Genomic DNA, 12,820 nt, shown 5'->3' on the forward strand with positions numbered 1-12,820 from the left:
TGAAGCTGTTGTCTGCACTGCAGGACCAATGTTTCATCTGCAGTTGTTTAATTAGCTGTAGCCTTACTGCAAACCTGTTGAAAAGATGTTTTTTATAGCTTCCTCAGGGAGTCTGCAGAGTGAAACACACCCTGTGCTGTATCCAAGAGGCACCTTCAAATCCATTTCACTGCAGCTTATCCCTGGTAAGAGTTAACATTTAGAGGGACATGTCACACCTAGGGAAGTCACTGGTGTAATAGCACCGTGCTTGCCAGCATTGTTTTTTTCTGGGATTCATGTACCGGAATTAAACTCTTCAGTTTCTCCTGTTTATGGTATTATATGTCTACCAGACATACAATCAACTCTCACTTTATATCCATTCCAAACTTTTATATTGGAGAAATAATCAAATCCTCATGTCCTGTGCACTCTAATGCCCTTGTAATTTAATGCATAATTTCCTTCTTCCCTCAAATGTGCCACAGCTCTCTGTCACTGTTCAATGCTTCTGCTGCAGATACAAAACATTCCTTCTGCTTGGTGAAATGCAAAAGCATCTGCCTTTCTTTTCCTTTTTATCAGTCCTGCTGCTTTGCACTTTCACTTTCCTTACAGCCATTGGCAAAAAATGCACATTAGTCAACAGTCTCTGGTGCATACTCCAGGCCTGCTATACAGAGTAGTACAGAGATTTGGAAGAAGATACACTTGGACAACAAAAACCAGAACACTTAGAGGGAAAGGTAGATAGAAAACAGGCACTGTGACTAAACTCAACTTTTGTCTAAAAGGCTATGCATCCAATTTGGCTCCCTGTAAACTATTATAGAACTGCCAGTGATTTTTTCATTTTATTGGTATGAAAATTAGGATTAGATCCTTCCTAAGAGGTCATATCACTTGAATGAGTTGTTAAATACTTTCTAGAAATGGCTTGGTCCACTGCAAGCTGTAAATATTAGATGCATGTAGGGAACTCAGAGGGAAACATTGGTTTTAAAGATGCAAGATCCACTTATCCCCCTGTCTACTTCTATCTTCCAAAGAGGCAATTATACTAAATACTCTTCAGTCTTGAAAAGAAAGGTACCACAAACCCTCTGTTGTCCTCAGCATCCTTGAAAAGACAGACACAGATGTGCAGGCCCACAGAGCAGAGAGTTGGGCAGTGTGAAGTCCCCCTGGGCAATGGCACCTCTCACCTGTGAGACCTTGTGTTAAAGTTTTTGTTACCTGCTCCTCACCGTGGCACAGTCAGGAGACTCAGGCAAGGGCTTTAAAGCACTGATTTATCAAAACTGCAACAGATGGAACTGTAGAGATCTGAGTATCTTCAAAAACAAATGAGTCCCTGTGAGGTCCATACTCTACAAACTGAGATTCTGCTTCCAAATTGATGGGCCCTGGTTAACAATCTTTAAAGTGCTAATAGAGCACGATGCCTTCTACAGTGACAAATTCTTCTCTGATTGTGGGCCAAGAGAAATAATTGCATATCAATTTTACTACAGTGATTTTCAGTTTGCCTGAAAGACGACCACAAGCTGATCCTAACGGGAATGGCAGGATCTTCAGGGCAAGGGATGAACATGGGAAAGATTCAAGATATAGACAGTTGTCTCCTCTGCAGCTATTGCAATGCATCCATTCCAGGTTTAGGGAGGATGTGATTACACTTCTGTCCTGCAGCTCAGTTCTTATGCAAAAGAACAAAAAATAACTAAAGGCTCAGTCTTTGTACAGTTTTGTTAATTTTACTGACATCAGGTTTTGAATTCACACATATTTTTAAGACTAACAATCCCACAGTCCCAGGTAGTCCTTTGGTCTCCAGCTGTTTATTCTCATTTTGGGTCCTGTTTTGGAGAAGGAATCATCTAATGATTTTTTTTTTCTAACATTGTCCTTTCATTGACAAGACTACTTGGAATTTTTCTTCTTGTTTTCTTCTCTTGTTTTGGTTTAGTTTGGGGTTTTTTTTCCTTTTTATTATTTTTTTATGCAAAACCAAATCTGTTAAAAAATTTCATTTCAAAACCACCATACAATATGAACTGAATTTCCATTGCAGTGCATGAGTTTTCATTAAACTAGTAAACAGTCTTGTTCATTGCAGCCATATTCTAGGTCTCACAAAGCATGGAAGGAAAACCAGCATGGAATATTTTTACCCTGTCTGACCTAAATTTATGTGGTTTTTAGTTCTTCCAAGTGAAAGAGAAGTGGTATAACTACTCCCTCTTCTCAGTTTCTTTTTTTTGGCTTTCATATTTTAACTGTGTTGTCAGCTGCTTGCGTGAGTCATGGAGAGCTGGAAACAAGACCCCTCCAATGTTATAATAACCACTTCCTCAAGAGGAACCTTGTGTGTGTTTTTGGGGGTGTACCACTAAAAAGCCACTGAAATCTCCTGAAGGTTTCTTTGTGCCTGAAACCCACATGGGCACATGGAGGAAGTGACAAAATCTTAGGTGCAAAAACCAATTGCTTTTGAATGTAACTAAAACTAAGATATTTAAAGATTTCCATATCACTCTGGCTTGGAATTTATGCCATTTTTCTTTGGTATTTGCAGAGGTTTCAGACTGCTGTTGACATTGTGGATTTTTTTATGTAATTATGGTATTGAATTTCATGGTCTAAGCATAATTTAGATTTGATCTTGTGGTGTTCCAAGAAACCCTAAAATCTACAGGCTTTTATGAAAACTGGAAGGGTGTTCAATACTTGCCAGGCTGATCCCTGTGATCCCAAGCTATAGTGTTCAACACTGCCTGTTCCTTCCCATACAGTGTAAGGTAAATCCAAAGTAAATCTCTGTTTGAAGCTACCTTCAATATTATATTTAGCACCAGCAAGGGAAGCTCATGGCAGAAAACCAATCTTCATTCTGAAATCCTGTAACTTTGTTTAGAAAAAGCCAGATCCCTCATAATATGGCTCATGCCTAGACTGAGCAGAGCCTTTCAAACCAGGTCAAAGATATTGTGGAATAAGAGAAGAAAAAGAAGGTCAACTTCCTCAAGTAGAAGCAGGTCAAATGGATTCTTACAGCAAATAAAATAGCAAGAAAATGTTGTGAAATATATTAAAATGTATGTAGAGACATGTCTTGTTTTGCCTTATACTGCCCTGTTTCAGTCATGTTAGCTGGAGCTTCAGTCCTAAACTCCTAAACAGAAAGTCAGAGAAAGAGGTTGTCCCACTGAAATTCCATTTCCCTAGTATCAGGGTGTATTCCCTTTCTCACTGGGCTACCCTTTCTCTTCTCCATACATTTTCTGGTTTTATCCTAACCCTGCTTTTTTGCTATCATTTCCCTATTTTTACAGACCTGACTACTTGTCCTGCAGGCAGCCTTCTCTTCCTCCTCAGTCTAGTTTACTGATCCACTGGACATTATGAGCCTGACTTTAATCAAGACTATGCAGGAAAAACCTTTCTTCTCAGAAAAAGCTTTCAGACATTACAAGTATTCTGAATTTGTTTACCACATTGGGTAATGAAGCAGAGCTAAAAATACCATATGTTCTTTTGACATTGCCCATTCATTACAATAAATGACTGAAATTTCTGTGACTGCAGAACAAAACATGTTTTATGATTTTGCTTTTAAGTGAAGCTGTCTATAGAGCTCTTTGCCACTTGGAATATACTCTTAGTGTTTCACACAAGAGGAAACAAAAGTTTATGTGGGAAATGCAGAGAAGCATACAGCTTGTTCTGCTCTCATTTTCCTAAATGAATGTGGAGAAAGATGTTGGAATGTAAGATCATGGAATTGGCCAAATTCTCTCCAGCAATTTTTTTTTCTGAGAAAATATAATAAGGAAATTTGTTGAGACTTCCCTTCAGAACATGACCTCTTATTGAGAGTTTACTTCACTGGATAAGCAGAAGACCTTTCAATCATCTTCAAGCCTCCCATCCAATCTGTGTAACACTTTCAACAACTGATACAAGATTATCCAAGCATGAGAAGAAACTCACACATAAAATCACATTGTTTGAACATATTTATTTTAAGCCATTTCACATAGTCTCATTCACTATTTTCATTTTTTTAAACTCAGAATTTTTTTTTCTCCAGTAATTAAAACTCTGAAGGCAGACATTCTTGTCTGCACAATAAAAGAAGTTAAAATACTTTTTAAACTATTAAAAGAAACCAAAAAACCAAAACTCAACATTAAAAACTCAACTAATTTCTTCCTTTCAAGTGCTGAAATGATCTAATGCTATTAATAGAAGATTCCTTCTCTGTGGAAAATTCATTCTTCTATTTAAAGCTACTGGCAAAAAGCTTGAAAGGACAAAAATTCTGAATCCAGCATATAGCTATCAGTGTAGTCTTTGGATAATGAGTTCAGATAGTGACTCTAAAATAAATACATTTCTGTGGAAATAAGGCAGGATGATAGACAAGGCAGACATGCTTTCTTCTTACACTAGCTGCAGATATGCTAGAAGCCCAACCAGATTGTTCCTTAGTGCTGAAGGAAGCAAATTTGCAGACAATGGATTTACAGCATTGAGAAACACAGATTTTGCTTCATACCCAGAAATAGGCAAAGCTAAGGAAGCAGCCTGACTTCCCCATGCTGCTGATCAGCAGAGCCTGACCCTGACCTAACTGGCCCCTGGTTAGCAGAGCAGGTGTTTGTCTGACCCTGTGATCCTCCTGGAGAGGTATGAAATTGATACTTGCTGGGATGACATTTTGTGTGGGCACAGGACTAAGAATTCCTGTCACAATAAATCAGCAAACAGAATACCTCCCCAGGCTTTTAAAGAGGACATTTTATACTGAACAGCTCATATCCTGCTCCATGCACCTGATCCATTAGGCTTTACTTCTTTCACATGTCCTGGCACTTGATGATTCTGTTCATATGCTGCCCACACAGCCCAGGCACTGTTCTAGCAATTTACTCTGGAGTTACGAGAGTTCTGTGGCTTGTGTCTTCCTGGTGGGATCACTTGAAGATCATATTTGCTAAAATACTTGGCTATGTTACTCAAAACATGTGATACACAACTTCTCTATTTCCATGATCTAGGCAGTCCATTGAATTAGATACAACAGCTCAGATTCCCTAACACAGCTTCTCTTCCACACAGTGGATAAACCCTTACAAGATACAGACATGAACAAGTAAGCCTTGCTTTACAAAGTCTTGGGCTGGTAACCAAGAAATCTAGTTTTAGGGAATTGGGTATGGGATCAAAACTAGCATGGTCCCTATGAAACAAAGTGCAGATCCAGTAGAGATTCAACCTGCCCTCTCAAATGCATTCAAAAAATGTTATCAGTCACTTTATTCCTGCACGTTTTTTGCTGGATCGGTATCGTTTGTCTACGCTGCTTGCACTTTATGCCACATCAAGCATTGTCTGTCTTCCCACAGTTGGCATCAATCTGGCATAAAAGCACAGAGCTGGCATAAATGCCATATCACAGCTCTGGCTGATTTGACAGAAATATGATCATTTGCCCATGTCTGATCTGGATGAAACCTGTACTGCTGTTAAAAACAATCGTGCACAGATCTGGTGTTAACATCAGACACTGAAATGATGGCAGAGAGTGTTGGTGCCAGAAGGTGATGTGACACTCGTGGAATGTCTCTGCCTGCTAGCCCAGCACAGAGGTCTGGGTGGCAAGAAGCAAAATGAGACACCACATGGTGGCTCTGGCCTCTGTATAGATCACTTCTGATCAGTGACTTCAACTTTCCACAGCAGCTTACATGTTACATCAACAGCAAGGAGAATACAGAATACTTCGTATTTAGTTAACATTAAAAGTGAGTAGCTTTGGCAGAGAAGAACCTCCCAAGCTAAAACTGGCAAAGCCAGATGAAAATAAAACAAAAAACCCACAAATGTTCCTGTTTCAGATTCCTAACTTTTCTCATTTGTTGAAAACTTATATTTTGATCATTAAGAAGGAAAACAACTCTTCTTCCACAATGCATTTTGATAATCAGCAAATATATTTTGCCATGGCAACTATAAATCCACTTTGAGGCATACAAACTGCTCAGTTTTACCTGGATACTCTATGATCATTAAAAATTGTCAAAATACAACCTGAAATAATGAAATATGTATCAGTATAATGTTTTCCATTTGCTACAGTAGTATAACAGCTGCGTCTTGCATGATTCTTTTTTTGCACATATACAGTACCCAAGTGCTTTACAAAGGAGGAATGCTAAAAGCCAGTGTGTAGTGTGACCTCTCAGGCTGAACCAGTGTTGGAAAGATAACATTCATCTCTGAATACAGGTCCAGCACTCTGTCTTGTAGCTTCTTTAGATAAATCTTGCAAGCCAACAGAGTGACTGCAGTGACAGGGCAGGGAAGTTCCACAGAGTTGCCCAGTGCCATGATCTATCTTACCTTGCTATGAATGTGATAGAATTAAGAAGCTTTGAGGTCAGTACTAAGTGGAGTGAGTGCAAGCTGAAGGGCCAGAAATGGGTAATGTAGCTGTGTTTTATCAACAGATCTGAATGGTGTGTAGGATGACTGCACTGACAGTCACAGGAAAATATTTTTTTCGATGATTGTAGCATGCAGCTGTGCATGAAATATGTGCATATTTAGACCTAATTGGATATATAGTTGCCTCAGCTGTATGTATGAATCATATAATGGCTGTGTTCTCAGGCAGTTCTGACTGTGTACGTGTAACCACTGAGTGACACAAGGAAAACCAAGGATTGGCAATCTAATGCCTTTTTGCAGATTCATTTAATCCTCTCTCTTTAACATTGTGGCTTTACATTCAGTGCAAACAGAAGGACAACTTCACAGTTCTCATAATTTGCAGAATGAGACCTTGCTATGCAAGCATAATTTCTTGCCATGATTTTTCTCAAAATAGATTAATCTTGGTAGGAAATGAGAGCAGAGGCTAATGAGGGTTGAGGCACAGATGGGATAGCACCAGTAGCTACTTCATACGTATACAGCAATGCAATAGTTTCTAGTGTGACATTTAATAAAATCAAGCCCTACTACGATGCACAGCTACAGGGGAATGTATTTGGTAGTCAAATATGATGCTGTCTGGCTGTCTACATTAGAATTAAATGACATGGGATCTATCTTATCTTGCCTTCTTCAATTTAATCACACCTTTAATGAGGACAAACATAAGTAAACAGTTCTTTTCTCTTCTACAATAATACTGATGTTCTTTCTACACCATTTTTTTTGAGTAACCAGAGTTCAGTTTTAGACCCCTGTTCAATATTTCATTTAGAGAATTTCACAAGCATCTTAAAAATGCTATTTTGAAGCTTCAGCAATGTTCATTTGTGCACTGAGAAGCAATGCAAATTTCCTGGGATTTTCTCTGTCTTTCTGGGCAGGAGAAAGGGTTGTTTCTTGATTTGCTAATAAATCCAGCTCTATTCCCAAGTGAGAACTAAGCAAGAGCTACGTAGACCAGAATACAACTGCAATGGGACTAATTCATATGTTTGCCCCTCATTTGTGGATAGTCCCTAAAATAAACTTTATCCAGGCATGTGTTGTCTTTTATGACGAATTCTGAATACTGAAAAATGAACTAAAAAAAAAAAAGTCCAGTGGGAAGAGCATCAAACTGTGTTTTAGTAGTTATGGGATGACAGATATATGTTTGCATCTTGATACATGTGGAAATAACAGTAACTGGTTCCCAGGAGGACATTTGGATAGCTGCCATGCTATTTTATGCTTGGAATAAAATAATATAGTGTGTCTTTTGGCATAAATTGTTATAAGAATGATGACAAAAGTGCATATCCACAATAAACATCTGTGTTAAGAAAGGCCAAACCAGGTTTCTTCACATCAAACTATTTAAAAGCATGAGTTGGAGATCCAGAATCATGGGATTGATTGACTGATGGATGACTGACTTTGGATTTTATTTTACCTTCAAGGACTCTCTAGCCTAATGGCTGCCTCCTCATTTTTTGTCTGCAGCCAGGAAGAATTAAAAAAAAACAACTTTAAGCTTCTTTGCATAGATTGCAATTTTCTGATTACAGAATTTTATAATCCCAAATTTCAGATGTGATACTTGCTATAAAATTACAGCAGTTGACATCTCTGCAAATCCAATGGCTTTTTATTGATACCATCAACTTGTTGGAGACAGCAAACGCTGGAGCTGGAGGAAATATTCTGGATAAAATTTTTCAGAGACTCCTTTGAGTTGAAGATTACATTTACACTCCATTGGCAGAAAACCCCCTCTGATTAATATTTTTGTTGCAAAACTGTTTCAACTTCCCTCAGTTTATCAAAGTATGAAATTACTTCAAATGGAAATTTTTAACATAATTTTCAGAACTGCCAGCATAGTAAAATATCAGTCATTCACACAGCTCCAAAGGTCTCTGGATTTGCAGATTACTGCAGTTACTGTCTCATTTTTTTTTCATTCTACCTGTGCTTCACTGTGCTAACCTCTCTGGAGTATAGCAGTTACAGCCTTCCAGATGATTGTTAAATGCTGTATTGAACAGGAATTACCACTTATCTTCCATCTTCCTGAGAGGAGTAAATAAAACTGGGAAAATTAGTTATTATCCAGGGTAATGGGAGAGGATTTTGCTGCTTTTCTCTGTTCCAGTGGCAGTGCAGGTGTAACCTGACAGGTCCAGGCTACAGTGGACAATCTGCCTGTGCCTCACAATCCTATTTCTCTGGCACTAAAAATGAGGGAGAAAACTTTTGGCTTGCTGATACAGGGAGAGAAAGAGTCCTTTGTCTATGTTGCTGTTCTTAGGTGTCTGAATGGTAACAGTGTCTTGAAAATGGCATCCTCCTCTCTTTTTTTTTTTTTTTTTTTTAGCGGGAGAGGGACAAGGGAAAGCGAGAAAATTCTGGGATGTCCTTGGCTGTCTCTTCAAGTGTATCAAGGTGTCAAGGCCTTTGCTCCAAAAGTAAAAATCAGAAATTTGCATTCCTAAAGTTTCTGTTACTTGAATACATTTGTTCATCTGAAGTGCTGCCTTGGCAGTGTGGTGCTTGTTGATCATCCCTTTTTGGAGAAAATTATAGCACTGCAAAAAAAAAAAAAAAACCACCTAGGGTCTGATAGTTCAGCATTCTATGAGTGACAGAGCTTATATCTTCTTGAAGAACAGTAACAGATCTTGCAAACAGACAATAGAAATTAATTAATTTTCTGGCCCACATGGTTGTTCCAAAGAGCTCAGTAAAGTGAGTCATAAAGGCTCAATAACCCATGGCTTAATTTAAATTACATCTTCTAAGAAAATCTCAACATTTTCTGGGGAGGGAAGTGAACTTCCTGTAGAACAAATTAAAGAACAAGGAAGAGCTGGGAAAGTAAATTTGAAGGACGTTCATGTTCAGACCCTGGAGGAAGCTGGCACAAGGAGCCTCAAGGGGAGACAGGATGGCAGCGACCCATGCTTCATGTTTGAATCCTGTCTTTTGTTTTAGTTTTGAAGTAACACTTGGCAGCTAAATTATAAATAGATAAACCAGAAGGTTGTGAGGGGGGTGGCTGCATAAAATATTACAAGTAACTGTCAGATTAGTCACATGTAGCATTTTCCTTATCAACCACTGGGCAAGGAGTGAAGCTGAGCATTTGTTGTACAATTAACAAGTCATGGGATATTTAATCAAATCAGTACTTTTATCAGGTCAAGTTCCTACCATTTCATTACGTTACTTTTTACTCTTTCATGTTGTAGGCTGATATATTCCCTGAAATACATTCCTCTGTGTATATGGAGAATGAAAAAAAATTCTATTAACAGGTATTTTTTAAGTAGGTCTCTAGAGTTCTGTGAGCCTGAATCATGCTGCGTTTTCCAGTGTCTTTTTAATTTTTCATGTTCTAGATAAAAAATAGTTTCCTTTAAAAATCACTGCCCTCTTCTCTGTAATGGTGACAAGAGGGGAAAAGGATATTGAAAAGTTCCTCATCAGCATAAATAAATTAAAATCCCCACTTCATAGAAGCCAAGAGGAATGAAGATGCTATTAAATGTTTTAAGAGGAAGCCACAGGCAGAAATGACCAAAATGAAGCTTCATAGTCTAAATATATTAACATCCCTCTCCACATTTGTATATTTAAATATCAAATAATCTATTAAAATGGAAACATCTTTGGAGGTAGTGTGGCTGGAGAAGGGCTTGTGATATTTAAGTTATGGGAGGACACATTTACAGTTCTGTATTTGCAGGTTAAAATTCAGCTTTCTATTAACACAGGCAGTTTAAGTATTTCTAGTCATATTTTTACCGAGATGGTTTTGCAAATATTAACAACCTCTGTAAACAAGAAGAAACCATACAGGAGAAATGCTCCCTTAACCTGGTCCCTGAAGAGCCATTTGGAACAAATGGTTGTGTGCATAATAGTTTTTTCTAATTAGCATCTCTGGCAATAAGCCACTTGGGTATACTTGATATGCTTTTATCTTAAGATTAAATGTACATTTGCTGCTAGGTAGCTCTGACATCTTCATTCTTGTTTTTTATCTCTGTCATAACATTGTTGTGTGATCACTACTAGCAGCAAACCAGCCTCTATTTGTCTGTGGTTCAGGTTTATCTACAGTGATGGTCTCTATGATTATGCCAAATATGGAGTATTTTATTTTGCAACGTGCCTTTTAGAATTCAAAAATTGTTGTTGTAAAAGTTGCAGGGCAGGTTTGGGATTTTTTTGAGCCATATAACTCCCAAATAAAAGCTGTAAAAACAACCAAGAAAACAATTGATAAATAAGGTTGTTTTTCTGAGGAGATTGCAATTTTATTTTGTAAAACAAAGGGTTAGTCAAACTTTACAAAACAGACTGAGGCACAGATTTTAATGTTATTTCCAAAGTTTTGAGGAACCGGATACAGAACAGATTGTTCCCTGAGTCCAGTATCCTAACCACAAAGCTTTTTCCTACCACAGAGAACTAAGGACTTTAAAAAAATAGTTTTTCAAGGGCAGATTAAAAAAAAAGTATTATAAATTGTTACAGCTCTTATGAAATAAGTTTCTCTATTATTGATTATATTAACTATGAATCTGCCACAGGACTTCTCAGTAAATATAAGTAAAAAAAATATACAAGGAATGAAAGTGCTTTCATAAACATTAGAAATAAGTTGTAACAGATTTTCTTATGCAATTAAAAATTCCCTATTTTTCAAATGGTTTATGTTAAAGTAGCTTTTTTTTTTTCAGTTCTTGGAAACGATGAGAAGATTTTCCCAGGTCACAGTAGTAACTGCTGTCCAAATCAAATCATTGATTCATCTAATTCAGTGAAAGCATTTTCACTATTAGATTCAACAGATGCTTTAGTGAAAAGTGAGTAATCATTATGAGGTGCAGAAAGGGTGAAAAATATCATACTATTGCATAGTTTTTTCTCATAGACATCTCTTTTGGAGATTGTAAACAGAAAAAGCAAATTGCAATAATAAGGTATAGTGATTGCTACAAATCAAACAGCAATCTAATTCAGTTCACCACATGGGCCTTTGGGATTTTCATACCTTATCTGCCTAATTAGATTTCAGATGATGTCCTTTCATTAAGAAAAACATCTCTATTTCCCCAACTTAGTAGATTTCTTCCTCCAAACATCTTTATCCTCATTTCTCTCTCTTTACCACAAGAGCCTGTTAAGTGTTTAGGTCAAAACCACAGAACAGGAAAATATTAATGCAAAAATGGAAATCTTTTATTCACTCCCACTGGAGGTTTGTTTACCTCTAACTCCACAAGAACAGTGAGGAAAAGTGTTCCAGTCACACAAGTCTGGGCAGTTGTCACTGTGACAAGACCACGCTGAAGTAAACACATGAGATCTACTTCCAATCAGCTCCTTTTGAACCCTCCAAAAACCACAGAAATCAGTGAACTCAGGGTTGCTTTATAATTGCAAAATAGAATTCCAGCACAGCAAAAACAAGGGGTTGCTGGCTGGACAAAATAGTTCCACACATGCTGCCTTATCTTAATGGCTCTGGAAAATCATACAATACATGTCTCAAGTGACACAGTCAAAATGAGTATTTTTAATCTCTCTCTGATGATCTGCACACTCAACTATTTAAGGTAGACACCCCAGTGCCAGGCTGCCTAGGGCTTTTGTGGAGCAACTACTGAAGTGAAAGGCACAACAAAAAACCTTATATTTATATAGAAAAACCTTATATTTATATAGAATATATATATTTAAAAATAAATATATTTAAGTACATATAAATATATATATAAGCATTTATATTTATAAATATATAAATACATTTATATATTTATATAGAACATAAATATAGAATGTGTTTAAACTTCTGCCTTCAAAGATTACTGGAGAAAAATGTGTGGTCATGCACTTAAAGGCTGCCTCATAATGCACAGGGAACCAAATGATGGTTGCACAGGCAACCAGAACCCTGGTATTTTTTAAAGTTTTTTGAGCTTGCCCCTGAAATCTTAATAATGTGCTCTTAATAAAGTGGCTTTACAGTATATAACATATAATTATTTGAAACTATGTGTGTGATGCTTTCTCAGTATATGGAGCAAATTTTGTTTTGCTTTAAAAGGATTCTGAAGAATAATTGTTATTTAACTAAAACATTTTTGGCTTTGCTTTTCCTTTGCTTTTGTGTGGAAGCCACAGAACAGCTTTTCACATGGCAGACGATAATGTGTAGGAAGAGCAGGAGAGGAAGGGAATTGGTTATTTTTTTTTCTTTAAGTATATAAATTTAATTTCACCTGGCACTTTATTTTAATCATAATGCACAGGCAAATTTATCTATAAAAAATATCTCCTTTTG

At 37.2% G+C, this 12,820-nt stretch overlaps 2 protein-coding genes across 7 annotated transcripts in view; both read right to left on the reverse strand.

The window, feature by feature from the left end:
- Positions 1–12,820, reverse strand: part of TUBB1 (tubulin beta 1 class VI) — a 340,778-nt gene that overhangs the window by 149,290 nt on the left and 178,668 nt on the right. The gene's annotated exons all lie outside the window — the stretch shown is intronic.
- The window catches only part of PHACTR3 (phosphatase and actin regulator 3), a 93,637-nt gene that overhangs the window by 54,257 nt on the left and 26,560 nt on the right, over positions 1–12,820 (reverse strand). The gene's annotated exons all lie outside the window — the stretch shown is intronic.

Source organism: Heliangelus exortis, chromosome 16 (assembly GCF_036169615.1).
Source record: "Heliangelus exortis chromosome 16, bHelExo1.hap1, whole genome shotgun sequence".
Lineage (NCBI taxonomy): Eukaryota > Metazoa > Chordata > Aves > Apodiformes > Trochilidae > Heliangelus > Heliangelus exortis.